The sequence below is a fragment of the Lepisosteus oculatus genome, unplaced genomic scaffold, assembly GCF_040954835.1.
Source record: "Lepisosteus oculatus isolate fLepOcu1 unplaced genomic scaffold, fLepOcu1.hap2 HAP2_SCAFFOLD_67, whole genome shotgun sequence".
Lineage (NCBI taxonomy): Eukaryota > Metazoa > Chordata > Actinopteri > Semionotiformes > Lepisosteidae > Lepisosteus > Lepisosteus oculatus.
In genome coordinates, this window is record NW_027168224.1 from 495,644 (window position 1) to 523,604 (window position 27,961).

Below are 27,961 nucleotides of genomic sequence, written 5' to 3' on the forward strand. Positions count from 1 at the left end.
CTGGGAGTGGTAGCCGGGAAGAGTCTGAGGGTCAGCACGATGACCAGCGGCTGACCCTACCTGTGTAAATAATGTCCTAGTAATTCTAGTGCCCTGTGTAGTCCTGTAAAAGTAGAGTGTGTTGTTAGGTAATTACCACCCTAAATGTGCGTACGTTTTCGTCAGTCTCCTCATGTGTGTGTGTAGCTCCTGTGTTAGGTTTTGGTGTGGTTGTTAAATAAAGTCAGTGCTTTATTTAACAACACTCGATGTATAACTGGAGCCTCACATATGCAAATGGTGAGGCTCCAGTTCGACACCCAGTTCGACACCACTTTACAGTATATGACAAAAGCATGGCAGACTGTGCCGGACCGGCAGATAACTTCCGCTTATTTTTACCATATTAAACATTGGAAATCCTCCCACTTGTATTTGTGACACTTGATTTTGGCTCCACCTAAGACACTCTTAAATCTTCAAACACTTTTCTCTTCTCCCGCAACACTCTTGTCTGTCGGCACTATGTGGCAGCGTTGCATGACAACCCCTCTCACCACGGAAAGGAACCTAACAGCTTTGGTAAGAGAGGAGAAAAGGACCTGGCCAGTACGGGGCTCAAACCCGTGACCTTGGCATTATTAGCACCACGCTCGAACCAACTGAGCTAACCGGCCTCACAACAGTGCGCCTCTCTGTGCTGCAAAAAATCGAACTCAGGGAATTTCTTTTGTCCTCCTTTGAATAGAAAGCCGTGTAATTCAGTGTATGGGCTTTCTCGTGCAGTTTCATGGTTCTTGTAACCCAATTCCTACACTGGCCTGAAGTGCCCCCCCATTTCACAGCATTTTTCAGCTGATTTAAAATGTACCTAAAGGAGAAGCATTATTGAAGACCATCAATTACCAAGAGCTTTTGTCAAAGGTTTTGGTGGTCATTTTGAATGACCACAGAGCGCTGTGACCTCGGTTTTTCATCTCATCCAAAAGACAGCGCCCTTTTACAACACAGCATCTCCGTCACTATACTGGGGCATTGGGACCCGCACAGACCTCAGACCCCCACCGCCGGCACCATTAACACCGCTTCCAGCTGGAAGCTTTGTTTTCCCCTGTAGCTCACCCTCATCCGGGTACTGAACTGGCTCACACCTGCTTAGCTTCAGTGGGTTTTTTGAGTTGCGAGTTGCAAGGGGATGCAAGTGATGGAGCCGCTCGCTGCAAAAGCCACTGCATTGGCCGGGAATCAAACCCGAGCCTCCCGCGTGGCAGGCGAGAATTCTACCACTGAACCACCAATGCTCAGTGCCTGGGCCTTCAAAAAAGACGCTTTTTTGGTGCTCTGTGCAAAACGCGTCGACATCTGCTTCCAGCTGCAAAATGCCATTCGCGGACGCTGAAGAACTTATTTCCAAGGCAGCGGGTACAAGCGATTGGGCGTTTTAAAACCACCAGGAACAGCAAAGAGGCGCGCTTCTTTGCTTGCGCCGAAACACACCGACTGGAGGCGGATAACGCAGTCGGCAGGATTCGAACCTGCGCGGGGAGACCCCAATGGATTTCTAGTCCATCGCCTTAACCACTCGGCCACGACTACAGCAAGCCCCACTGCCGCTGCGTTCTTGCTACAATCTTACCTGGATCGCGAGGCGCCGGCGGAAGCCTATTTCAAAGTCGTTCTCCGTTTCAAAAAAACATTTCCAAAATATAAGCCTTGCAGACAGACACGCTTCAGAGGACTTAAGGGTGGCTTCATGTCGGAATGATAAAGTCTCCCCGTCCGGACATGAAAATGCCACTTTGTTACACACAAAAAAAGAATCAACAACAGAGAAATGCCCACAAGCATTTGAAAAGCCGCACCACGTCGCACTTGAAATAGCTCTTACATTAGTGGTAGACGCAGGAATCGCCTTTTTATTTACGCTCTTACCAACGCGATGGAAAGCAAAACAAAGCAAAGCAGAGCAAAACAAAACGAACAAACGAAAACCCTCACGTCCCGCACTTGCGTATAACGCCGTTACTTGCCCAAGCGGTATTGTACGTCATCCTAGCACTGCACCCCGGGGTGTACAGTATATGGGAACGAGCACACGCCACGAATCGTCTCGAATCACTCCCTACAGCTGTAAGGCGCCTTGAAGCGTGCACCGCCAACATTCTTCTTTGCGCATCTGTGAAAGGTAAACTCTTGAGCAAACTCTAAACCAGCTCTAAGGAAACTAATCCGATTAGACGTTACTTTGACTCATCCTTTAAGGGACCTTTGTTAATTGGAGAAATCAATGATTTCGAATGAATTCTGTATGCGTTAAAAGACAGCTATACACAGAAAACATGCAGGACACTGCTCATGATGTTTCCCGAGCCGAAACACAGTGCGTTTTTCCAAGCCATCTGACAAAGCCCGCCCACTGAAAACTGCAGCAGATCGTGTAAAGACGTTCAACTTTGTAACTACTGCACGCACAGGAAGCAGAATAAATTCCTCTTTTCAAACTGTCAAAGGTGTGCTTTGCGAACGCTGCAGGACATCGCACAATCTCTTTTGAACGGGGACAAACGATTTCTTATGAGGCGCACTAAGTACAGACGTTTAAAAAGCTCCACTCATGCCGACCATGCAGCATGAAGAAGCGCAACCTAACGTTTGCATTCCTAGCACTGTTGCAACCTAGCACTGTTGCATTCCGCGCATCAGTAGCTAAGAGAATATCATTTAAGGCTCTTGTTAATGCTGTTTCAGAAACCAGACTGAAATTTCTGAAGTATATTATTTGAATCCAGATACGATTGACGTTGGGCAACAACTATTCTCTCAAAACTTTTAGATTGAAATGGGACCTTTGAGACAGGCCTGTAGTTGTTAAGAACTTGTGGATCCAAATTTGACTTCTTAAGGAGCGGTCTAACAACTGCTACCTTAAATTGATCAGGTACAACGCCTGACGCAAGCGATGCATTCATCATACTAATTATAGGTCCTGCCAGTCCTTCGAGGGAATCTTTGACTAGCTGAGTGGGTATGGGATCTAGCGAACAGGTGGTTGACTTTGTCTTACGTCTGTGTCCATGAGTCCACCATAAGAAGAAATCTGAACAGAAATCTGAGTGGTGATCATGCGACGTCACCACGGAGGAAACCACTGCTCTCCCCCCAAAAAAAACCACCACTGCCCCTCTCAAGTTTGCTAAAGACCACATGGATGTTCCACAGCAACTCCTGGAACAATGTTCTGTGGACAGACGTGACAAAAGTTGAACTTGTTGGTAAATGTGCACAGCGTTATGTTTGGAGATAACAAAACACTGCATACCAACTCCAAAACCTCATCCCACCTGGGAAGCATGGCGGAGGCTGTACGGCTTGCAATCATCGAGGGACCGATGAATTCCAAGATGTATCAGGAAATTCTACAGCAGAATGTCAGGGTGTCTGCCTGTGATCTAAAACTCGAAAGACGCTGGGTCATGCAGCATGACAAAAACAAAGGAGTACATCAACAACAGAGTGGCTGAAACAGAAGAAATTCCATATTTTGGGATGGCCAAGTAAGAGTCCTGACCCCAATCCCATTGAAGTGCTGTGGCGTGATCTGAAGCAGGCCGTTCAGCGCAAGACATCCCAAAAATATACATGAACTGAAACAGTTTTGCATAGAGGAATAGGCCAAAATACCTCCTAACCGCTGCTCAGGTCTGACCAGCCGCTACAGAAAGTGGGGATTGAGGTTTTTGTCATAAAGGAGGTTCCACTAGCTCCTTAATTATAAGGGTTCACGTACTTTTTCCATCAATGACCTTGATTGTTTAAACCATTTGGTCAATAAAGAAACAGCAATGTCAAATGTTGGGCGTGTGTTGTTTGTTAAATCAGACTCTCTTTATTAATTATTATGACTTAGATAAAGATAAGATCACATGTTAGGAGCCATTCATGCAGAAATCCACATCATTCCGAAGGGCTGTTTACAAAAGTTTTTCTCCCAACTGTATGTGAGAGAAAAGCAGAGACGCTCACTGAGTAAGGTGGGGTTGTAGCTTTGCAAATCACAAGGATATTTGTACACTCAAAATGGGACAGGAGCACCCCAGATGGGACTCAAACCCACAATCCCTGTTTTAGGAGGCCAGTGTCTTAGCCATTAGGCCACTGGGTAGGGTCAATCACGCTGATGAGAGCCAGTTTTTTTTTCCTTTGCTTTTTCAAAGGGATCCCCAAAATTAGGGAAGTTAGGCAGCAGAAGGTTTACTGTCTCACTCATCTGAGCTACACGGCTACCAAGATGATCTCAGGTGCGCCGAGCTGGTACGGAACATATTGAACTGATCGACGACGAATTGTCTCTCAGACAGGCTTTTCACCTCTGAGCTCCCTGACTGACAGTGATCAGCTAGGTAGTGAAACAGTCAGCTGCTTCTAAGCCTTAAACAGCTGCATCTCGGCGCTTCCACGGAGAGATGATTTGAAAGCCGAACATCGCCCATTGGGAACACCTTTCTATCACTAGTTTAAGAGACTCTTAAGGTCTTGCAGAGGTGCCTGTCTAATAGCATGTGCTTTGCAAGCTATAGGTGTTTAGGCTGAGGCAGAATGCCTGTTAACAAAATGTTTTTCTAAAGGGGCCTCGCACTCTTTTCCAAGCAATGGTCACCATCCCCACCGAGTGTCACAATGTAGTCATGTCCTAGGACATCACCTGTTAGTCTCCATTTTTCTGCCACCAACACTTTAGGTTACGGAGTCACAACCGCACCCCGGAGACCAGAGGAGCCATTGGCGTTCTGGCGGCGCAGATTGGGCTGAAGGTGGGACGCTTGAATCTCGCTGTTGGAGGCCGTCTGAAACTGACCCAAGCCTTTCCCTTGAATTAAATGTAAATAAGAAATGAACCCCAGATGCACATGGAATCAATCACGTGTTTCCTTTGAGCCGTTTCAGAGACTGCTCCAGAGTTTACCTTGCACAGATGCGCAAAGATTAATGATGGGGGTGCACGCTTCCAGGCGTCTTACAACTGTAGGGACTGTTTAGAGACAATTCGTAGATTGTGCTCATTTCCCTCTATTCCCCGTGTTGCAGTGGTAGGATGACGTAAATTCCTGCTTCGACACGTAACGGCATTATAATCAAGTGCAGGAGCTGAGGGCTTTAGTTTTGTTTCGTTTTCCATGGCGTTCGTAAGCGCGCAAATCAAAGGCAATTCCTGCGTCTAACACGAATGTAAATGCTTTTGAAAGTGCAGTGTGGTGCAGCTTGTAAAATCCTTTTCCACATTTGTGGTTTGTTGATGTTTTTTCTGTCTGCCAAAGTTGCATTTTGACATCCGGACTGGGGGACTTTATCATTTGAACGTGAAGCCAGCCTTAAACCCTCTGAGGCATGTCTGTCTGCCGGCACGAATCTTGTGAAAGGTATTTTTTTTTAAAGGAGAGCGACTTTAAAAAGGTTTCCGCAGCCACCTCGCACTCCGTGTTAGATTATAGGAGGAATGCGGCGGCGGCGAGCTCGCTTTTGTCATGGCCGAGTGGTTAAGGCGATGAACTCGAAATGCGTTGGGGCTTCCCCGCGGAGGTTCGGAACTTGCCGACTCCAGCGTCTGCCGGACGTCGCCTTGTGCCTGCGCGGCAAAGGCAAAGTGCCGCTTCTCCTTTCCCGGTACTATAACAACGCGAAATCGCTTGGACCCGCTGCCATGGAAAGCAGTTCTTCAGATTACCACACATTCTGCGTTCGCACCTCTGGTGCTCTACTTATGCCTTTGAAAACCTAATGAATAAAGCTGAAAGAACCGACACGATATGTAGGTGCTCGTAAAGCACGCAGTAAAGAACTGTTAACAGCAAGGGTTTCAGTGGGTTAACTGAGGAGAAGGCGTGATCGCTAATTGTTGACTTTTTATTTGGTGTTAGAAACACTCTTACTGTGCATGACGTGCAACAAATGTAGCCACAGAAATTGCATCACGCTTTCATGTATGCTATTGCAGACACCAACGTTGCCTAGATAGAAAACCGAAATAGCCGTGGGTTTGCTTGCTGGTCTGAAGGATCTCTCTTCGAATCTCTATCATTTGTCAATGGAAGTAAAAGGCGCTGCAATCTCATACGTTCAGAATCAAACCCGCAGCTGTTGTTCGACTTTATTTCTTGACTAATTACAACTGAGTGTCGCATGAGCAGTTACGTAAACTTGTCTGGTATATTTGAACACAAATGCCGTTCTTCAATTAAAACTAACAGTACATTGTCAGGGACATTCAGTTCTATACAAACAAGAGACAGACAAGAGAATATTTCTACCTTTCATGTGGACTACGTGTTGACTTACTGATCGGAATAATTGAAAAGTTCGGGTTCATAGCCGATGCAGTGCGTGCTAATTAGAACAACAGCAACGCTGAGCTCTCAGCACCGTACTGAGCCCAGGTGTTTTTCTAAAGCTGTCAGGTGCAGTTCATTTACATGAAGGAAATCTCTTACTGGGTACGATTACAATACAGTAAGTAGCACAGGCTACTTAGGGAGTAGCCTGATGCGTTTAAAAACGACCCGAGCCAGGCAGAAGTCGAACCTACAATCTCCTGATCCGTAGTCAGACGTGTTATCCATTGCACCACTGACCCTGGTGCAACACTGCAGGACTGCAACCCGGTGAGCTCAGCACTGCAACTAGTAAAATACCCCCGGTCCATTCTTTTCCAAAAGTGAGAAACACCTGTTTTCTACATTTTGTCTGTTTTAAAACCATATCTCTTTAAACCAAACCAAGAGTTTGTCTTTTGCTCTGATATTCTGATTCATTTCGATTTCAAAGAAAAAAAAAACTACCTTCCAAAGCATCATAAAATTGTCCCTTCTTCCAGACTCTACTTCTCTCTTGTAGTAGTACAACAGACCTTTCCAGGTGAGCAGATCACAGAGTCCGAAATGAGCTTCCTCCATCAAGCAAAGTACCTGAACATGACTCTGTCATCATAAAAGCGCCCCTGTAATAAAGAAATTCAATCTGAAATCAAGAGGGCAGTTGCCTACTGAAATACAAGAAGTCATCAATTTTAACCTAGCAACACATTAAAGGCTGCATCTATACAAGTGCGATTCTAGAAATGCTCACCAGATTACGTTTTAAGAAGGAACTGCGCCTCAGGTTCCGCCGAGATCTTAACTCGGATGGCAGGATTCAGAGTCCGGAGTGTGGACTGATGGCGAACGGAGGGTCCACATACTGTGGATCCCTCAGTGATCTTCCGCGTATTCAAACCGCCAGCGTGTGACTCCCCTGTCCCTGTGATCTCATTGCTCTGCTCTTGCCTCTTTGTAGCCGAGCCCGACTCACGGTAAAGTGAAAAAAAAGATGCCCTCAACGTGAGATTTACTCTGGAGCGAGGATAGATGTTACCTTTTTTATCATTGAACAGGATGTATGTGATGTGGCGACTAGGTTCAATTTTGTATCCTCTTTAAAAGATTAAGGACTGGGGTGAGCGTGATTTACCACCCTTTCAGCTAAGAACCCGACTTGCGCACCGTTTAAGCTGCATAGACTCGGTCGTTTAACTCTTCTCTGTTAGCAGGGTTAAGGTTAAAGAAAAAAAAATAGCTGACCTTTTTTTTTTTGCCAGCCGCTAGCGCTGATTAGCAAGGCTTGTATTTCATGTTTTGCAAGTTGCATCCATTTTAAGAAAAACAAGTCGCGTTAAAGACAGGAAATGAATACTTGCATTTAATTAAGTCTAGCCGTAGGCGGTTGTCTGTAAGGACCAGTTCTGTTCGAGAAGACACAACAAAGAAAGCACCGCTGGGATTCGAACCCAGGATCTCCTGTTTACTAGACAGGCGCTTTAACCAACTAAGCCACAGCGCCCCAGGAGTGTTGTCCTTTTGCAGCCACTTGGACACACCACTCAGACACATCTGCATTCGGTGTGTGCTCCGCCTGCTCGCTGAGCAAGTTGCCACCTTTACATACAATAGCAACATCGACACCAAGAGAAAGGATGACAAATGGCTTTTATCTGGAACTTTTCATGTCCAAGGAGCTCAATGGGCTTTCTGTGTACAACAGGGCCACTGAACTCCACACTGGCCACTGAACCACAGCAGTGGCTTGCTGGCTTGACATCTCCCAAGGAAAATGTTGAAATCACATGTGGAACAGGAAAATGACCCTCGAGTACGTGGGGAAAAAAAGAAAAAGATCATCTGGAGCGCGCCAACCCATGTCCGGACAGCCCAGTTTCATCAACAAGGTGGCTGAGTGGTTAAGGTGATGGACTGCTAATCCATTGTGCTCTGCAGGCATGGGTTCAAATCCCATTCTCATCGCTCTCCATGTCTGGCACGTGTGCCTGTTCGACATCGGCCCTCCTGTTGTTTGTTCCGGTGCTAGAGCCATACATTTTCTAGCAGTGGCTGAACATGGTATAGTAGGCCAACGTCGGTATCGAGCAGTGACAGTAACAGTACTTACTGCGCCCCATAAGAAATCGTTTGTCCCTGTTCAAAAGAGATTGTGCGATGTCCTGCGGCGTTCGCAAAGCAAACCTTTGACAGTTTGAAAAGAGGAATTTATTCTGCTTACTGTGCGTGCAGTAGTTACAAAGTTGAACGTCTTTACACGATCTGCTGCAGTTTTCAGTGGGCGGGCTTTGTCAAATGGCTTGGAAAAACGCACTGTGTTTCGGCTCGGGAAACATCATGAGCAGTGTCCTGCATGTTTTCTGTGTATAGCTGTCTTTTAACGCATACAGAATTCATTCGAAATCATTGATTTCTCCAATTAACAAGGGTCCCTTTTTGAACCTGCCAGAAGCATTCTTTCAATGTAACAGATTTACTCCGGGGAAAGGCAGCATGACATTGAGAGTAGCTCAAGCTTTCAGCACCCGTATCGGACTGCGTGTATGCAGACACCGCTCAGAATCCCCTGTAAGATTCTCCCTCAATTCCGTTTTGCAGTGCTTTAGCTCTTTCAAAAGGCTTCGCTTCGCTAGTCACAATCCAAGGCTCATGACAGCATTTGAAAACATTCGCCACTGCGTTGGCCGGGAATCGAACCCGGGTCAACTGCTTGGAAGGCAGCTATGCTCACCACTATACCACCAACGCACACCCACAGGAAGCCTGCAGGACACCACCAGAGAATGCTTTTTTTTTTTTTTTTATTAAACATAGAATTTACAAATACAAATACAACAAGAGGATCAGAGTCATGTACAAGAGAAAAAAAACGCAGCAGAAAAAAGCATTTAACTACCAGAGGTAATTAAGTAATTATGTGATCAAATTGTATATTTTACACGTATCATATTTTCCTTGCTTTAATATTTCTCAATTATTTATAAACTTTAGTTTCAGCATGCATGCGTTTCCTGTAAAAAATAAAACTCAGCACACAGTTTTTCTTTTAACAACATTTCGAGTACCTCTGGCATTCATGAAAAAGACATACACAAAAGCAAATAACTAACTCTAAGACTGTCTAAACTATTGAGTTTTTCAAAGAACCAAAACTATAACAGTCCTTAACACTTAACTACACCATTCCAAACTAACACTAAAGAAACACTAGTATATACTGGTATAACAAATAAAACCAAACATAATCATTAACTGAGCAGTCACTGGGAGCAAATCTCCTTCCTGTCTACAAAAGCCCTCGCTCCCACAAAGTAGGCTCTCCTCCCCTCTCTTCTGGCAGCTTCAACCTGGGGCCACAGCTGGTTCCTGGTGCACCTGTCCGCGGCAGACAGGTCCTCTGCAAACCTCAGTTTGTTCCCATTCAAATACTCATTCCCCCTCGCCGCTCGCCACAGCATGTCCCTCGCCGTCCTCTTGGTGAACTGTATTATAATCGATCTGGGGCGCACTTGCTCAGTTCGCTCAGACATGTTCGCTCTCCCGAGCCTGTGAACAAAGTCAATGGCCGATATTACGTCCTCCTGGTCCGGCAGGGTCCTTTTACAGATACCCTTCACTGTTGCAACAAGGTCCTTATCAAGTTCCTCTTTAACTCCAAATAATTTTAAATTCCATCATCGACGGTATCTATCTACATCGTTCACTTTCAATTCAAGTTCTTTAATATGCTTTTCTTGTTCGGTATTTACTTGTTTAAGAACTTTTACTTCACTCTTTAAGTCTTCAACCTCTTTAAACACACAGTCCATGGACTTTTTAAGACTTTCGATTGCGACTGTATTAGATCGAATCATTTCCTTCAGCTCACCCATGCTCTGTGCCATCATGTTGAAGATGTTGGTCTGGAGCTCCTCCAGCGTCAGGTCGCCCCTTCCTCTCTTGGCTGCTGGGGTTTTCACAGGTGTGCTGGGCAGGGACTCCGGCTCTTCCTCTGGCAGCTGAGTCTCACTTGGGCTGCTCGCGTACGAGCGCATCTCCAGCACTCTTTCCACGTCCCCTCCAGCTGCTTCACTTTTCCCTTTAGTTGCCATCAATTTTCTTGTAGTGCTATACATATACGATTAAGGTATCTTAGATTTCTCCTTCGAAGACCCAGCACTCTCTTTTCTTTTCCCAGTGTTACTCATATCGAAATTCTTAAACCTAAAAAAAATCATTTTTTTTTCTTTCAGTTATAACTGAAGTTTAAACAACTACTGTTAAGTCCTTATTTTTCAGTAGTCAAAAAAAGCAAAAATTAACATTCAGGTCATGAAAAACTCAAAAAAACTCCTCAACCACTAAACTTTACCTCCCACCTGAGCGCCATCTTGAACGCCCCTACCACCAGAGAATGCTCACGATTTCGGAAGCTGTCTCCGGGACGTGCTGATTCCGCACATCCTGAATAAATCATGATATAGTTAGTTGCTGTAGCTAGACGTTCAAATGAGTTTCATGGCCAGATGGACTGTTTCCTCCAGCGGTATAGTATTGCAGTGAGACAGCACGATGCCTGCAAGACTATGTCACGCTAAACGCCACAGATTTCCGAGGGTTAGGGTTAGGGTTAGGCTCTTATTATGGCGATTGTGGCCGTCTGCTCTGCGAGTCCTCGGTCTCTGGCCGTCTGATTGGCGCTCTTTTCTTTGGGGGGCGGGAAGTGTCCGGCCGCAGGGGATCTTGGGACCTCGCTTTGCATAGCGGCTTCCCAGAGTGCGTCGTTTCCTGCACACTGTGGCCGGGTGTTTTCCGAGTTATCGCACGGATTGGGCACGCCCGCAAGCCGAGAGCCGCAGGCGATGAGCTCGGAGCTGAACGGGCCCCACTGGCTCATTTGTAAGGCCAGGTGCATTACCAACCACGACCGGCAGATCAGAGGCTTTGAAGGCAGCCTGGGCTCCTGCAGCTGTGCAGCCATGCACTCTGGTTTTTCTTCATCTCGTACAAATGTTTCGCCTTTTACTAAAGATTTCCGTGGAGAGGAGCATGAATGAGTTCCATGCAATTTTTGTGCTTCCCTGCTTTCGGGTGGGGCGCAGCTGGGCTGGTCAAAGAGAGAAAACAAAAACGCTCGCTATCGCTCTTGTTATGGCGATTGTGGCTGTCTGCTCTGCGAGTCCTCGGTCTCCGCCTGTCTGATTGGCGCTCTTTTCTTTGGGGGGCGGGAAGTGTCCGGCTGCAGGGGATCTTGGGACCTCGCTTTGCATAGCGGCTTCCCAGAGTGCGTCGTTTCCGGCACAGTGTGGCCGGGTGTTTTCCGAGTTATTGCACGGATTGGGCACGCCCGCAAGCCGAGAGCCGCAGGCGATGAGCCCGGAGCTGAACGGGCCCCACTGGCTCATTTGTAAGGCCAGGTGCATTGCCAACCACGACCGGCAGGGCAGAGGCCTTGAAGGCGGCCTGGGCTCCTACAGCTGTTCAGCCATGCACTCTGGTTTCTCTTCATCTCGTATAAATCTTTCGCCTTTTACTAAAGATTTTCGTGGAGAGGAGCATGAATGAGTTCCATACAATTTTTGTGCTTCCCTGCCTTCGGGTGGAGCGCAGCTGGGCTGGTCAAAGAGAGAACACACAAATATGAAGCATTTCAGCAACGACATGCCATGAGACGATTGATAACGATTTCCATAGGATCCCCGCGGTTGCCTGGCAACCGTCAGCTTTGCGCAGTGGCAGTATCGTAGCCTGTGAGGTTTAGCCGAGGCGCGATTATTGCTAGTTGAAAACTTTTCCCAATACCCCGCTTCCGCTGGTTTGCAATGCAATCGGCGAAAGCAATTTTTGACAGTCTCGTCAGAGACTGAGCAAGGTGTTAAAAGACAGATTTTGTCATGGTAACATCATGGTAGAAAGAAACGAGCTTGTTAGGTCTCAACAGAAACGCTCTTTAGCTCTTTCAGCGTTCTGCAGAGAACAGCGTCAGTCGAGATCACTTTTGAGTCAGCGCGAAACGCCGTGTGCTGTCAGTTTGATTTCATATTGCTCATAGCGGCGCCCGGCTTTTGTCTGTCAAACGTTAGGTTGCGCTTCTTCATGCTGCATCGTCGGCATGAGTGGAGCTTTTTAAACGTCTGTACTTAATGCGCCCCATAAGAAATGGTTTGTCCCCGTTCAAAAGAGATTGTGCGATGTCCTGCAGCATTCGCAAAGCAAACCTTTGACAGTTTGAAAAGAGGAATTTATTCTGCTTCCTGTGCGTGCAGTAGTTACAAAGTTGAACGTCTTTACACGATCGGCATGGAAAAACGCACTGTGTTTCGGCTCGGGAAACATCATGAGCAGTGTCCTGCATGTTTTCTGTGTATAGCTGTTGTGGGCATTTCGTGGCGTGTGCTCGTTCCCATATATCGTACGACCCGGAGTGCAGTGCTAGGATGACGTACAATACCGCTTGGGCACGTAACGGCGTTATATGCAAGTGCAGGACGTGAGGGTTTTCGTTTGTTTTGTTTTGCTCTGCTTTGCTTTGTTTTGCTTTCCATCGCGTTGGTAAGAGCGTAAATAAAAAGGCGATTCCTGCGTCTACCACTAATATAAGAGCTATTTCAAGTGCGACGTGGTGCGGCTTTTCAAATGCTTGTGGGCATTTCTCTGTTGTTGATTCTTTTTTTGTGTGTAACAAAGTGGCATTTTCATGTCCGGACGGGGAGACTTTATCATTCCGACATGAAGCCACCCTTAAGTCCTCTGAGGCGTGTCTGTCTGCAAGGCTTGTATTTTGGAAATGTTTTTTTGAAACGGAGAACGACTTTGAAATAGGCTTCCGCTGGCGCCTCGCGATCCAGGTAAGATTGTAGCAAGAACGCAGCGGCGGTGGGGTTCGCTGTAGTCGTGGCCGAGTGGTTAAGGCGATGGACTAGAAATCCATTGGGGTCTCCCCGCGCAGGTTCGAATCCTGCCGACTACGTTGTCCGCCTCCAGTCGGTGTGTTCCGGCGCAAGCAAAGAAGCGTGCCTCTTTGCTGTTCCTGGTGGTTTTAAAACGCCCAATCGCTTGTACCCGCTGCCTTGGAAATAAATTATTCAGCGTCCGCGAATGGCATTTTGCAGCTGGAAGCAGATGTCGACGCGTTTTGCACAGAGCACCAAAAAGCGTCTTTTTTGAAGGCTCAGGCACTGAGCATTGGTGGTTCAGTGGTAGAATTCTCACCTGCCACAGGGGAGGCTCGGGTTCGATTCCCGGCCAATGCAGTGGCTTTTGCAGCGAGCGGCTCCATCACTTGCATCCCCTTGCAACTCGCAACTGAAAACCCACTGAAGCTAAGCAGGTGTGAGCCAGGTCAGTACCTGGATGAGGGTGAGCTACAGGGAAAAACAAAGTTTCCAGCTGGAAGCGGTGTTAATGGTGCCGGCGGGGGGGCGCTCACCCTGAGGTCTGTGCGGGTCCCAATGCCCAAGTATAGTGACGGAGATGCTGTGTTGTAAAAGTGTGCTGTGTTTTGGATGAGATGTAAAACCGAGGTCACAGCGCTCTGTGGTCATTAAAAATGACCACCAAAACCTTTGACAAAAGCTCTTGGTAATTGATGGTCTTCAATAATGCTTCTCCTTTAGGTACATTTTAAATCAGCTGAAAAATGCTGTGAAATGGGGGGGCACTTCAGGCCAGTGTAGGATTTGGGTTACAAGAACCATGAAACTGCACGAGAAAGCCCGTACACTGAATTACACGGCTTTCTATTCAAAGGAGGACAAAAGAAATTCCCTGAGTTCGATTTTTTGCAGCACAGAGAGGAGCACAGTTGTGAGGCTGGTTAGCTCAGTTGGTTAGAGCGTGGTGCTAATAACGCCAAGGTCGTGGGTTTGAGGCCTGTGCAGGCCAGGTCCTTTTCTCCTCTCTTACCAAAGCTGTTAGCTTCCTTTCCGTGGTGAGAGGGGTTGTCATGCAACGCTGCCACATAGTGCCGACAGACAAGAGTGTTGCGGGAGAAGAGAAAAGTGTTTGAAGATTTAAGAGTGTCTTAGGTGGAGCCAAAATCAAGTGTCACAAATGCAAGTGGTTGGATTTCCAATGTTTAATATGGTCAAAATAAGCGGAAGTTATCTGCCGGTCCGGCACAGTCTGCCATGCTTTTGTCATATACTGTAAAGTGGTGTCGAACTGGGTGTCGAACTGGGTGTCGAACTGGAGCCTCACCATTTGCATATGTGAGGCTCCAGTTATACATCGAGTGTCACATTAAATGTCAAAAATGAAGAGAGTTAAAGCAGCTGGAGAGGTTTTCTTACAACTTTTGAGCTGACACAGTTTTGGAAAATGTTTCCTTCACGCTGCACTGTACAACATAGGCAGCCAAGAGTCTCCAAAACAAAACAGAATTGACAGATAGGAGAAAATTCCCACTCGTCCTGAAGTTCCCAAAATCCAGCACTGAGCGTAAACAAAGTGTCTAAGTAGCGTGGGAATGCTAACCCTAAGCCTAACTGGAGTTTGAGCAATCCAGCACTGAGCGTAAAAAGATGAGTCAAAGTAACGTCTAATCGGATTAGTTTCCATAGAGCTGGTTCAGAGTTTGCCCAAGAGTTTACCTTTCACAGATGCGCAAAGAAGAATGTTGGGGGTGCATGCTTCAAGGCGCCTCACAGCTGTAGGGAGTGATTCGAGACGATTCGTGGCGTGTGCTCGTTCCCATATACCGTACGCCTCGGGGTGCAGTGCTAGGATGACGTACAATACCGCTTGGGCACGTAACGGCGTTATATGCAAGTGCGGGACGTGAGGGTTTTCGTTTGTTCGTTTTGTTTTGCTCTGCTTTGCTTTGTTTTGCTTTCCATGGCGTTGGTAAGAGCGTAAATAAAAAGGCGATTCCTGCGTCTACCACTAATGTAAGAGCTATTTCAAGTGCGGCGTGGTGCGGCTTTTCAAATGCTCAACAGGATGACTTCGCATGCACGCGTGCTTTCTTGCAGTCGTGTGTGCAACCATGTCTGCTTACATGCAAACGGGCGTGGTTTCATGTATGCAAAAAACTTTCCTGGGCTCTTCTGAAGCACATAAAATTTTTTGGAGATATACATTTGTCTTGTTTTCCTCTTAGGCTCTAGAATTGATAACTTTTTTTTCATTTTTGGCATTTTTTATCATTTTCCAGAAAGTGGTTGCAAGCTTGATATCATGCGAAGAAACTTCAGGATTCGGGGATCAGTCAATGGATTTTCTTCAAAGTTGAATTTTTGCACTCTGTGGACCAAGAGATGTTGTTCTATAATGTTTTTTTTCAAATTTAAAAATATCATTTTTTCATGGAGCTTTGAAGGGGATAGATTCACCCTCCTTTAGCCAGGACAGAGCTGCAGGAGCCTGGGTAGGATTCTAGCTTTCTCCCCTTGCAGGCACCTGCCACAGAAGACATCATTTTTTTCCTTAAAATCTTTTTTTTGTGTTCCTTGTTGTTCCAAACTTAATTTTAATCACTTTTAATTAGAGATTTTATTAAAAATAGTGCAAAAAATGACTAATTTCACAAAAAATAATGTAATATAAAACGGATGTTTTTAACTTTATTGCAGTGTTTTAGAAACTAATATGTCTTCAAAAATGGTTGTTTTTCACTCCTAGGAATGAAAGCTGTTGTTATATGATGTTTATTTTCAAATTTTGAAAAATCAAAGGATTCTAGCTTTCTCCCCTTGCAGGCAAAGGACACAGAGAACCTCATGATTTTCCTAAAAATCATTTTTTATGTTCCCTGGTGTTCCAAACTTAGTTTTAATCAATTTTAATTTGTTATTATGTTAAAAACAGGGTAAAATCCTCATAATGATTATTGCCCTGGGGATGTACCAAAAAATCAGTGAGCATATATATATATCACTGTGTTGAAGCTAGAGACACAGAATAACTGCAAACACATCCTAAATACAGTGTTCCAGCACCACTGACCTCATCCAGAACGTATCGTTTTTTGAAAGGGATTGCTGTCCGAATGCACATCTGAATCCCAAACAGAATCTCTAGTAAAATACGATCATTTGTGAAACAGGTAAATGACTGTCTCAGGGGCCCATTCCTCATTCTCAAGACACATGTATGCAGTACGTACACCATGCATTGAGCAATAGGGATTAAAGACACCACAGGTAAGGTTAGAAGTCATTCTGACTATATTCTAAAATATTGGACTCATATTCTTATGATGGCAGACATGATGCTGCGTTTAAAACCGGGGTTAATGGACATTATATGACTGTCAATTCTGTATTGTTTTGGAGACTCTTGGCTGCCTATGTGGTACAGTGCAGCGTGAAGGAAACATTTTCCAAAACTGTGTCAGCTCAAAAGTTGTAAGAGAACCTCTCCAGCTGCTTTAACTCTCTTCATTTTTGTCATTTAATTGTCTGTCGGCACTATGTGGCAGCGTTGCATGACAACCCATCTCACCACGGAAAGGAACCTAACAGCTTTGGTAAGAGAGGAGAAAAGGACCTAGCCCGTACAGGGCTCGAACCCACAACCTCAGCATTACTAGCACCACGCTCTAACCCACTGAGCTAACCGGCCTCACGACAGTGGTCCTCTCTGTGCTGCAAAAAATCGAACTCAGGGAATTTCTTTTGTCCTCCTTTGAATAGAAAGCTGTGTAATTCAGTGTACGGACTTTCTCATGCAGTTTCATGGTTCTTGTAACCCAAATCCTACACTGGCCTGAAGTGCCCCCCCATTTCACAGCATTTTTCAGCTGATTTAAAATGTACCTAAAGGAGGAGCATTATTGAAGACCATCAATTACCAAGAGCTTTTGTCAAAGGTTTTGGTGGTCATTTTTAATGACCACAGAGCGCTGTGACCTCGGTTTTACATCTCATCCAAAGGACAGCACCCTTTTACAACACAGCGTCTCCGTCACTATGCTGGGGCATTGGGACCCGTACAGACCTCAGGGTGAGCGCCCCCCCGCCGGCACTGTTACGTCCCAGTGTGTGTTCTGTGTGTTTTTCTGTTATGTCCACACTGCTGACCCTTGATTGTTCTCCCTTCCCCATTGGCAAACCATCACACCACTGTTTCAATATGATGTCATCATCAATCAGCCTTCAGCCAATCAGAACACATTTTATTCACTATATAACATGGAGGCTTTCAGAAAGAAAAGGCCTTTTGTTTGACTTCGGTCCCGTTCGGTTTTGGTTTTCGCTTCGCTTCTTGTTATTGCTTCGGCTTCGTTTGTTGGTTTGTTTTGCTTTGTGTTTGTGTATTTTCGTATGGCTTCGGCTTTGTTGTTTTGTTGGTTTTACGTTAGTTTCTTTGTACTTTCGTTTGTTTGTGTGTTCATCCTTGATTTGTCTTTACCTTGCCCAAGTGTTACATGTTCAACTTATGTGTTCTTTTGTACCCTGTCCTGTTGATTACTCTTGTTTTTCCTTATTTGTATTCCTGGTTCACTTGTGTTTTTGTGTGAACTTTTGTATATAAGGTTAGTTTAGGTTGTTGGGTACACTTACACACTTAGTTAATTTTGTATTAGTACACTAGTTTAGTAAGGGTGAGTGCCATTTGTCTTGTATGGTTTTGGGTAGTCAGTGCAGGTTAACTAGGGTGTTGAAGACGCAGAAGACCGTGTGTTTCTGGTTTTCTTTTGTAGTCAGATTAGCTTTCCCTCACTGTCCTAGCCAGCTCCATTTTGTTTATTTTCTTTTCTTTGGCACCACTCTAGTTCCTTACCCTTATCACGCTTCCTAGTCCCTCACCAAAACCCATCTGCTTCCAAAAGAATTATCCTAAATGTTACACCCCTTTTCCCCTAGACACTTGGGGTCGTAACATTATTGGGGGCTCATCCGGGATATCAAATTCCCGTCCTAAGGATTTTTTTTTGTGTTGCAGAATTTTGGTGTTGGTACAGGATTTTGATTTGTGGATTGTGTTTTGGCAAGGTACTGTAGTTATGGCTACTTTTTATTTGCGAAAGTTTGTAGAGGAACCTTCCTTTGAGCAGCTGGATAAGTGTAGGAAGGACGAATTGCTCCAAATTGCTGATTACTTCCAGATTCAGGTTTCGACGCAAGCTCTTAAAAGGGACGTCAAGAGAGCTGTGATGGATAGGTTGGTGGAGTTAGAGGTCATTGCATTAACGAGCAGGTACGCCGGTTCTCCTGGGGCTGGTGCTAAACCTGCTATGGTGGTAGAAGAACAGGACGAGGTGCAGGGGGTGGCTGAAGACTTAGTGGAGGCTGAGGTCAAGGCCACTTTGCCTCCCTTTGAACCGTTCTCTCCGGTCTCCACCGGGTCAAAAAGCGAGCGGTACTCGCCTGAAAGTTCATTTGGCCCGCTTGCACATGGAGGCGCAGGAAAAAGCCCAAGTACGCCAGGCAGAATTTGAATTGCGCCTTGCAATTTGTAAGATGGAGATCGAGGCGGAGAAAGAGGTTAAGCTCCGACAGCTTGAGCTAGAAGCACGAAAGAATGCTCCTGCTGTGCAGCCGACCCACTCCGAGGCCTCTAGCGTGTCTCCTTTGCAAGATCCACTCTCTACCACCTTTGATGTAAGTAAGCACATTGCTTTAGTTCCTCTGTTTAGGGAGACGGAAGTTGATTCGTACTTTGGTGCATTCGAGCGAATTGCCACATCACTTTGTTGGCCTAAGGAGGTTTGGTCACTGCTTTTGCAGTGTAGATTAGTGGGCAAAGCTCAGGAAGTTTGTTTTACACTTTCTTTAGAAGAAAGTTTGAATTACAATACTGTGAAAGCTGCTATCTTACGGGCTTATGAATTAGTTCCTGAGGCTTATAGACAACGCTTCAGAAATCATCGTAAAGTGTCAGACCAGACATTTGTTGAATTTGCTAGAGAGAAGGGCACTCTCTTTGATAAATGGGTTGTAGCCAGTAAAGTGAGTGACTTTAACTCATTGCGTGAGTTAATGCTCTTAGAGGAATTTAAGAACTGTTTGCCTGAACACATTGTTGTGTATTTGAATGAGCAAAAAGTAACTACTTTATCGCAAGCCGCTGTTTTGGCAGATGAGTTCGTGCTCACTCATAAGAATGTTTTCATGTCTGTGCGTGCGGAGAAGACTTTGTCTACTCTAAGTTCCCAGTCTCAGTCTCCCCCAGTAAAAACTAGTTCCTCACGTTCTAAAGAGGAGCGTGAATGTTTTTATTGTCACAAGAGAGGTCATATAATTGCAGATTGTTTGGCCCTAAAACGTAAGCAGCAGCAACAGCAACAACCTAAGAGTGCTGGGTTTGTTAAGACTGTTTCCCGTTCTGCTATTCCTTTGTCTAGTGAAAACAGTCTCCCTGACCCTAGTTATGAACCATTTATTATGGAAGGATTCGTTTCGCTAACAGGTAAACCAGAAGACCAGAAAACAATTCAAATATTAAGAGATACTGGAGCAGCCCAGTCATTTATTGTTGTGGATGCACTGCCTTTATCTGATAAATCTTTCTGTGGTTCGAGTGTATTAGTTCAAGGCATCGAAATGGGTTTTATGAAAGTGCCTTTACACTGTGTACATCTACAATGTGGTTTAGTTACTGGATTTGTTAGAGTTGGGGTACGTCCTTCGCTACCTCTTAAAGGGGTAACTCTTATTCTTGGAAATGACCTGGCTGGGGGTAGAGTATAGCATATTGTTTGATTGGTTTTGCCTTCATTGTCCAAACATTAGATGTTTGTTTTTATGGGTGGGGGTGTTACGTCCCAGTGTGTGTTCTGTGTGTGTTTTTTCTGTTATGTCCACACTGTTGACCCTTGATTGTTCTCCCTTCCCCATTGGCCAACCATCACACCACTGTTTCAATATGATGTCATCATCAAACAGCCCTCAGCCAATCAGAACACATCTTATTCACTATATAACATGGAGGCTTTCAGAAAGAAGAGGCCTTTCGTTTGACTTCGGTCCCGTTCGGTTTTGGTTTTCGCTTTGCTTCGCTTTACTTCTTGTTATTGCTTCGGCTTCGTTTGTTGGTTTGTTTTGATTTGTGTTTGTGTATTTTCGTACAGCTTCGGCTTTGTTGTTTTGTTGGTTTACATTAGTTTCTTTGTACTTTCATTTGTTTGTGTGTTCTTCCTTGTTTTGTCATTCCCTTGCCCCAGTGTTACATGTTCAACTTTTGTGTTCTTTTGTACCCTGCTCCTGTTTATTACTCTTGTATTCCCTTATTTGTATTCCTGGTTCACTTGTGTTTTTGTGTGAACTTTTGTATATAAGGTTAGTTTAGGTTGTTGGGTACACTTTACACACTTAGTTGACTTTGTATTAGTACGCTAGTTTAGTACAGGTGAGTGCCATTTGTCTTGTATGGTTTTGGGTAGTCAGTGCAGGTTAGCTAGGGTGTTGAAGACGCCAAAGACCGTGTGTTTCGGGGTTTCTTTTGTAGTCAGATTAGCTTTCCCTCACTGTCCTAGCCAGCTCCATTTTGTTTATTTTCTTTTCTTTGGCACCACTCTAGTTCCTTACCCTTATCACGCTTCCTAGTCCCTCACCAGGATCCCCCTGCTTCCAAAAGAATTATCCTAAATGTTACACCCCTTTACCCCTAGACACTTGGGGTCACAACAGACCTCTAACTCGTTTCCTTAGCTTGGATTTAAGCCACGAAGCAGGCTTCTACTGTATAAACGTCTAGAGGAATCACAAACTATTTGAGAGGCCATCATCCCAGGGGGAACTGACAAAGTCTATGCCTAAACACCTAGCGCAGTCTCTCGAAAGACTGTCAAAAATCGATTTCTCCGTTTGCGTTGCAAGTAAGTGAAAACGCAATCTCAACCCAGAGCCACTTGGCAGCAGCGGCACGTAAATACTGTTACTGCTCGATACCGACGTTAGCCTACGCTCGATACCATGTTCAGCCACCGCTAGAAAATGTTCGGCTCTAGTACCGGAGCAAACGACAGGAGGGCCAATGTCGAACGGGCACACGTGTCAGACATGGAGAGCGACTAGGATGGGATTCGAACTCATGCGTGCAGAGCACAGTGGATTAGCAGTCCATTGCCATCGCCTCGTCAAGGAAACTGGGCTGTCCGGACATGAGCTGGGGCTCCAGATGATCTTTTTCATATTTTTCCCTCGTACTCGAGGGTCATTTTCCTGTTCCACATGCGATTTCAACATTTTCCTTGGGAGATGTCAAGCCAGCAAGCCACTGCTGTGGTTCAGTGGCCAGTGTGGAGTTCAGTGGCCCTGTTGTACACAGAAAGCACATTGAGCTCCTTGGACATGAAAAGTTCCAGATAAAAGCCATTTGTCATCCTTTCTATTGGTGTCGATGTTGCTATTGTATGTAAAGGTGGCAACTTGCTCAGCGAGCAGGCGGAGCACACACCGAATGCAGATGTGTCTGAGTGGTGTGTCCAAGTGGCTGCAAAAGGACGGCACTCCTGGGGCACCGTGGCTTAGTTGGTTAAAGTGCCTGCCTAGTAAACAGGAGATGCTGGGTGAGCCTGGGTGATTCTCGATGATTGCAAGCCGTACAGCCTCCGCCATGCTTCCCAGGTGGGATGAGGTTTTGGAGTTTGTATGCAGTGTTTTGTTATCTCCAAACATAACGCTGTGCACATTTACCAACAAGTTCAACTTTTGTCACGTCTGTCCACAGAACATTGGTCCAGGAGTTGCTGTGGAACATCCATGTGGTCTTTAGCAAACTTGAGGGGGCAGTGGTGGTTTTTTTTGGGGGGAGAGCAGTGGTTTCCTCCGTGGTGACCTCGCATGATCACCACTCCTTTTCAGATTTCTTCTTATGGTGGACTCATGAACACAGACGTAAGACAAAGTCAACCACCTGTTCGCTAGATCCCATCCCCACTCAGCTAGTCAAAGATTCCCTTGAAGGACTGGCAGGACCTATAATTAGTATGATGAATGCATCGCTTGCGTCAGGCGTTGTACCTGATCAATTTAAGGTAGCGGTTGTTAGACCGCTCCTTAAGAAGTCAAATTTGGATCCACGAGTTCTTAACAACTACAGGCCTGTCTCAAAGGTCCCATTTCAATCTAAAAGTCTTGAGAGAATAGTTGTTGCCCAATGTCAATCGTATCTGGATTCAAATAATATACTTGAGAAATTTCAGTCTGGTTTCTGAAACTGCATTAACATGAGTCGTAAATGATATTCTCTTAGCTACTGATGCGGGGAATGCAACAGTGCTAGGTTGCAACAGCGCTAGGAATGCAAACTTTAGGTTGCGCTTCTTCATGCTGCAGCGTTGGCATGAGTGGAGCTTTTTAAACGTCTGTACTTACTGCGCCCCATAAGAAATCGTTTGTCCCTGTTCAAAAGAGATTGTGCGATGTCCTGCACCGTTCGCAAAGCAAACCTTTGACAGTTTGAAAAGAGGAATTTATTCTGCATCCTGAACGTGTAGTAGTTACAAAGTTGAACGTCTTTACACGATCTGCTACAGTTTTCAGTGGTTGGGCTTTGTCAGATGGCTTGGGAAAACGCACTGTGTTTCGGCTCGGGAAACATCATGAGCAGTGTCCTGCATGTTTTCTGTGTATAGCTGTCTTTTAACGCATACAGAACTCATTCGAAATCATTGATTTCTCCAATTAACGAGGGTCCCTTAAAGGATGAGTCAAAGTAACGTCTAATCAGATTAGTTTCCTTTGAGCTGGTTCAGAGTTTGCTCAAGAGTTTACCTTTCACAGATGCGCAAAGAAGAATGTTGGGGGTGCATGCTTCAAGGCGCCTTACAGCTGTAGGGAGTGATTCGAGACGATTCCTGGTGTGTGCTCGTTCCCATATACTGTACGCCCCGGGGTGCAGTGCTAGGATGACGTACAATACCGCTTGGGCACGTAACGGCGTTATACGCAAGTGCGGGACGTGAGGGTTTTCGTTTGTTCGTTTTGTTTTGCTCTGCTTTGCTTTGTTTTGCTTTCCATCGCGTTGGTAAGAGCGTAAATAAAAAGGCGATTCCTGCGTCTATCACTAACGTAAGAGCTATTTCAAGTGTGACGTGGTGGGGGTTTTCAAATGCTTGTGGGCATTTCTCTGTTGTTGATTCTTTTTTTGTGTGTAACAAAGTGGCATTTTCATGTCCGGACGGGGAGACTTTATCATTCCGACATGAAGCCACCCTTAAGTCCTCTGAGGCGTGTCTGTCTGCAAGGCTTGTATTTTGGAAATGTTTTTTTGAAACGGAGAACGACTTTGAAATAGGCTTCCGCCGGCGCCTCGCGATCCAGGTAAGATTGTAGCAAGAACGCAGCGGCGGTGGGGCTTTCTGTAGTCGTGGCCGGTTGGTTAAGGCGATGGACTAGAAATCCGTTGTGATCTCCCCCCGCAGGTTCGAATCCTGTCGACTACGTTGTCTGCCTCCTGTCGTTGTGTTCCGGCACAAGCAAAGAAGCGCGCCTCTTCGCTATTCCTGGTGGTTTTAAAAGGCCAAATCGCTTGTACCCGCTGCCTTGGACTTAAGTTCTTCAGCGTCTGCGAATGGCATTTTGCAGATGTCGACGCGTTTTGCACAGAGCACCAAAAAAGCGTCTTTTTTGAAGGCCCAGGAACTGAGCATTGGTGGTTCAGTGGTAGAATTCTCGCTTGCCACGCTGGAGCCTCGGGTTCGGTTCCTGGCCAATGCAGTGGCTTTTGCAGCAAGCGGCTCCATCACTTGCATCCCCTTGCAACTCGCAACTGAAAACCCACTGAAGCTAAGCAGGTGTGAGCCAGGTCAGTACCCGGATGAGGGTGAGCTACAGGGAAAAACAAAGCTTCCAGCTGGAAGCGGTGTTAATGGTGCCGGCGGGGGGGCGTTCACCCTGAGGTCTGTGCGGGTCCCAATGCCCCAGCATAGTGACAGAGAAATAAACATGTTTGGGCAACTTTGGTCACCCCTATTTAACTTCTGGGGCAGGAAAAGCACACTTTTCAAAACTTGTTTTTCAGCTCGAAATAAACGTGTTTTTTCAAACCTTGGAATCCCAATGTAACTGCCTGGCTCATTAGAGCCCACTGAGTCAGCCCTTAACCCCAGTGTGCAGAAGTTGTCAAAACGTGTTTTTCAGCAGAAATAAACATGTTTGGGCAACTTTGGACACCCCCATGTAACTTCTGGGGCAGGAACAGCACACTTTTCAAAAGGTGTTTTTCAGCTCGAAATAAACACGTTTTTTCAGACTGTTGAATCCCAATGTAACTGTCTGGCTCAGAAGTGCCCACTGAGTCAGCCCTTAACCCCACTGTGCAGAAGTTGTCAAAATGGGTTTTTCAGCAGAAATAAACACGTTTGGGCAACTTTGGTCACCCCCATTTAACTTCTGGGGCAGGAAAAGCACACTTTTCAAAACGTGTTTTTCAGCTCGCTATGACCTCTGGATGAGGTCAATGGTGCTGGAACACTGTATTTAGGATGTGTTTGCAGTGATTGTGTGTCCCCTGCTTCAACGCAGTGATATATAGATGTGCTCCTGTAATTTATTGGTACAAGCCCAGAGCAGTAAGCAGTCTGAGGATTTATTTCCAGACGGCATAGAGCAGTGAAGCAGTGAAGTAGTGCAACACACTGGATCATTATATTATTAGCATCTATTCTACTTAAATTATTACATTATACACAACTTGAGTTCATTTTAAAAATTAAAAGGTAATGAAAGGAATGCATATTCATGAGGAAGATAATACCGATATGCATGTGATAATCTTCCTTATATCATGTAAATCATGTTCATCATTACATGATGGGAGCTAAAACAGAAGTTGAGAGAGAGCAAGGACGCCTACAGGAGGAAGGTATAGGACAAGCTGCAAAGGAAAAGCTACAACCCCCGACAGCTACCACTCTCCAACACCTCCGCCATTAACACCTCCAGCACTGAAAGTGCTATGTTCACCATCCCCCAGGCCAGGCTGACCAGGCCAGTGCAACACACTGGATCTTTATATTATTGGAATCTATTCTACTTAAATTATTACATTATACACAATTTGAGTTCATTTTAAAAAATAAAAGGTAATGAAAGGAATGCATTTTCATAAGAAAGATAATACCGATATGCATGTGATAATCTTCCTTATATTATGTAGTGCGTTATGTAGAAAGATAATACCGATATGCATGTGATAATCTTCCTTATATTATGTAGTGCATTTGGACACTTTGTGGGCTTGAAATACAAAGAAAATCATGTTCTATGGTACAAGATAAATACAAAACGTAAGCTTTTATTTTAATTAGATTTGTTTATAAAGCATAAGCAATCATTTATTACATTAATATATGTGAAAATAACATTTTAGCATCATATTATACATACAGGTCTCTAGCTTCAACACAGTGATATATATATATATATGCTCAGTGATTTATTTGTACATGCCCAGGGCAATAATCAGAATGAGGATTTATTTCCAGACGGGCTACAGGTAGTGTTGTGAAATACTTCAACACACTGGATCACAGATTTAGACCCCCTGCACTCTTACTCCTAGACCAAAGAAATGAAGATATGTAGCAATCACATTGTAACAGGGGTGACAGTGACTTAATGCTTATACTAGTGGACTTCTGGTACCTTTAGGGTACGGTGTTCCCTGAAGGGCTCTCAAACCCCGCATTTCAGATGCCTAGCTGATGTGTTGCACCTCAGAATCACTTTTAAACCTTACCTCTGGTATCTTTAATCCCTATTGCTCAACGCGAAAACCTTACCTGTGGTCTCTTTAATCCCTATTGCTCAATGCATGGTGAAAGTATTGCATAAATGTGTCGGAAAATGAGCAATGGGCACCTGAGAGACTCATTTGCCTGTTTCACAAATGATCATATTTGACTAGAGATTCTGTTTGGGATTCAGTTGTGCATTCTGACAGCAATCCCTTTCAAAAAAGGATACATCCTGGATGAGGTCAAAGGTGCAGGAACACTGTATTTAGGATGTGTTTGCAGTTATTCTGTCTCTAGCTTCAACACAGTAATATATATATATATGCTCACTGATTTTATGGTACATGCCCAGGGCAATAATCATTATGAGGATTTATTTCCAGATGTGCTAGGGGTAGTGTTGTGAAATACATCAACACACTGGATCGCAGGTTTAAACTCCCTGCACTCTTACTCCTTAAAAACCAACAAATGCAGATATATAGCAATCATATTGTAGCAGAGTGCGTCGTTTCCGGCACAGTATTGCCGGGTGTTTTCCGAGTTATCGCACGGATTGGGCACGCCCGCAAGCCGAGAGCCGCAGGCGATGAGCCCGGAGTTGAACGGGCCCCACTGGCTCGTTTGTAAGGCCAGGTGCATTGCCAACCAAGACCGGCAGGGCAGAGGCCTTGAAGGCGGCCTGGGCTCCTGAAGCTATGCAGTCACGCACTCTGGTTTCTCTTCATTTCATACAAATCTTTCGCCTTTTACTAAAGATAGCCGCAGAGAGGAGCATGAATGAGTTCCATGCAATTTTTGTGCTTCCCTGCCTTTGGGTGGGGTGCAGCTGGGCTGGTCAAAGAGAGAAAACAAAACCACTCACAATCGCTCTTATTATGGCGATTGTGGTCGTCTGCTCTGTGAGTCCTCGGTCTCCGCCCGTCTGATTGGCGCTCTCTTCTTTGGGGGGCGGGAAGTGTCCGGCCGCAGGGGATCTTGGGACCTCGCTTTGCATAGCGGCTTCCCAGAGTGCGTCGTTTCCGGCACAGTGTGGCCGGGTGTTTTCCGAGTTATCGCACGGATTGGGCACGCCCGCAAGCCGAGAGCCGCAGGCGATGAGCCCGGAGCTGAACGGACCCCACTGGCTCGTTTGTAAGGCCAGGTGCATTGCCAACCACGACCGGCAGGTCAGAGGCCTTGAAGGCGGCCTGGGCTCCTGCAGCTGTGCAGCCACGCACTCTGGTTTCTCTTCATTTCGTGCAAGTCTTTCGCCTTTTACTAAAGATTTCCGTGGAGAGGAGCATGAATGAGTTCCATGCAATTTTTGTGCTTCCCTGCTTTCGGGTGGGGGGTGCAGCTGGGCTGGTCAAAGAGAGAAAACAAAACCGCTCACAATCGCTCTTGTTATGGCGATTGTGGTTGTCTGCTCTGCGAGTCCTTGGTCTCCGCCTGTCTGATTGGCGCTCTTTTCTTTGGGGGGCGGGAAGTGTCTGCCCCCACTGCCCCTTTCAAGTTTGCTAAAGACCACGTGGATGTTCCACAGCAACTCCTGGAACAATGTTCTGTGGACAGACGTGACAAAAGCTGAACTTGTTGGTAAATGTGCACAGCGTTGTGTTTGGAGATAACAAAACACTGCATACCAACTCCAAAACGTCATCCCACCTGGGAAGCATGGCAGAGGCTGTACGGCTTGCAATCATCTAGGATCACCCAGGATCTCCTGTTTATTAGGCATAATAAACAGGGCCACTGAACTCCACACTGGCCACTGAACCACAGCAGTGGCTTGCTGGCTTGACATCTCCCAAGAAAAATGTTGAAATCGCATGTGGAACAGGAAAATGACCCTCGAGTAAGAGGGAAAAAAAAAGAAAAAGATCATCTGGAGCGTGCCAACCCATGTCCGGAGCGTGCCAAACCATGTCCGGACAGCCCAGTTTCCTCGACGAGGTGGCCGAGTGGTTAAGGCGATGGACTGCTAATCCATTGTGCTCTGCACGCATGGGTTCGAATCCCATCCTCGTCG

At 45.7% G+C, this 27,961-nt stretch overlaps 10 non-coding genes across 10 annotated transcripts; 7 read left to right on the top strand and 3 right to left on the bottom strand.

The window, feature by feature from the left end:
- Positions 1-1,493: 1,493 nt before the first annotated feature.
- trnas-aga (transfer RNA serine (anticodon AGA)) lies at positions 1,494-1,575 on the bottom strand. The gene has a single exon. It is a non-coding gene; the product is annotated as a tRNA-Ser (tRNA).
- Positions 1,576-7,774: 6,199 nt separating this feature from the next.
- Positions 7,775-7,848, bottom strand: trnat-agu (transfer RNA threonine (anticodon AGU)). Its single transcript has one exon. It is a non-coding gene; the product is annotated as a tRNA-Thr (tRNA).
- A 1,172-nt stretch (positions 7,849-9,020) lies between these two features.
- trnag-ucc (transfer RNA glycine (anticodon UCC)) lies at positions 9,021-9,092 on the bottom strand. Its single transcript has one exon. It is a non-coding gene; the product is annotated as a tRNA-Gly (tRNA).
- Positions 9,093-11,304: 2,212 nt separating this feature from the next.
- Positions 11,305-11,421, top strand: LOC138233407 (U5 spliceosomal RNA). The gene has a single exon (XR_011187519.1). It is a non-coding gene; the product is annotated as a U5 spliceosomal RNA (small nuclear RNA).
- Positions 11,422-11,812: 391 nt separating this feature from the next.
- Positions 11,813-11,929, top strand: LOC138233398 (U5 spliceosomal RNA). Its single transcript, XR_011187510.1, has one exon. It is a non-coding gene; the product is annotated as a U5 spliceosomal RNA (small nuclear RNA).
- Positions 11,930-12,044: 115 nt separating this feature from the next.
- Positions 12,045-12,186, top strand: LOC138233353 (U4 spliceosomal RNA). The gene has a single exon (XR_011187466.1). It is a non-coding gene; the product is annotated as a U4 spliceosomal RNA (small nuclear RNA).
- A 1,025-nt stretch (positions 12,187-13,211) lies between these two features.
- On the top strand, positions 13,212-13,293 carry trnas-aga (transfer RNA serine (anticodon AGA)). The gene has a single exon. It is a non-coding gene; the product is annotated as a tRNA-Ser (tRNA).
- Positions 13,294-26,658: 13,365 nt separating this feature from the next.
- LOC138233411 (U5 spliceosomal RNA) lies at positions 26,659-26,775 on the top strand. The gene has a single exon (XR_011187523.1). It is a non-coding gene; the product is annotated as a U5 spliceosomal RNA (small nuclear RNA).
- Positions 26,776-27,166: 391 nt separating this feature from the next.
- On the top strand, positions 27,167-27,283 carry LOC138233402 (U5 spliceosomal RNA). The gene has a single exon (XR_011187514.1). It is a non-coding gene; the product is annotated as a U5 spliceosomal RNA (small nuclear RNA).
- Positions 27,284-27,879: 596 nt separating this feature from the next.
- trnas-gcu (transfer RNA serine (anticodon GCU)) lies at positions 27,880-27,961 on the top strand. Its single transcript has one exon. It is a non-coding gene; the product is annotated as a tRNA-Ser (tRNA).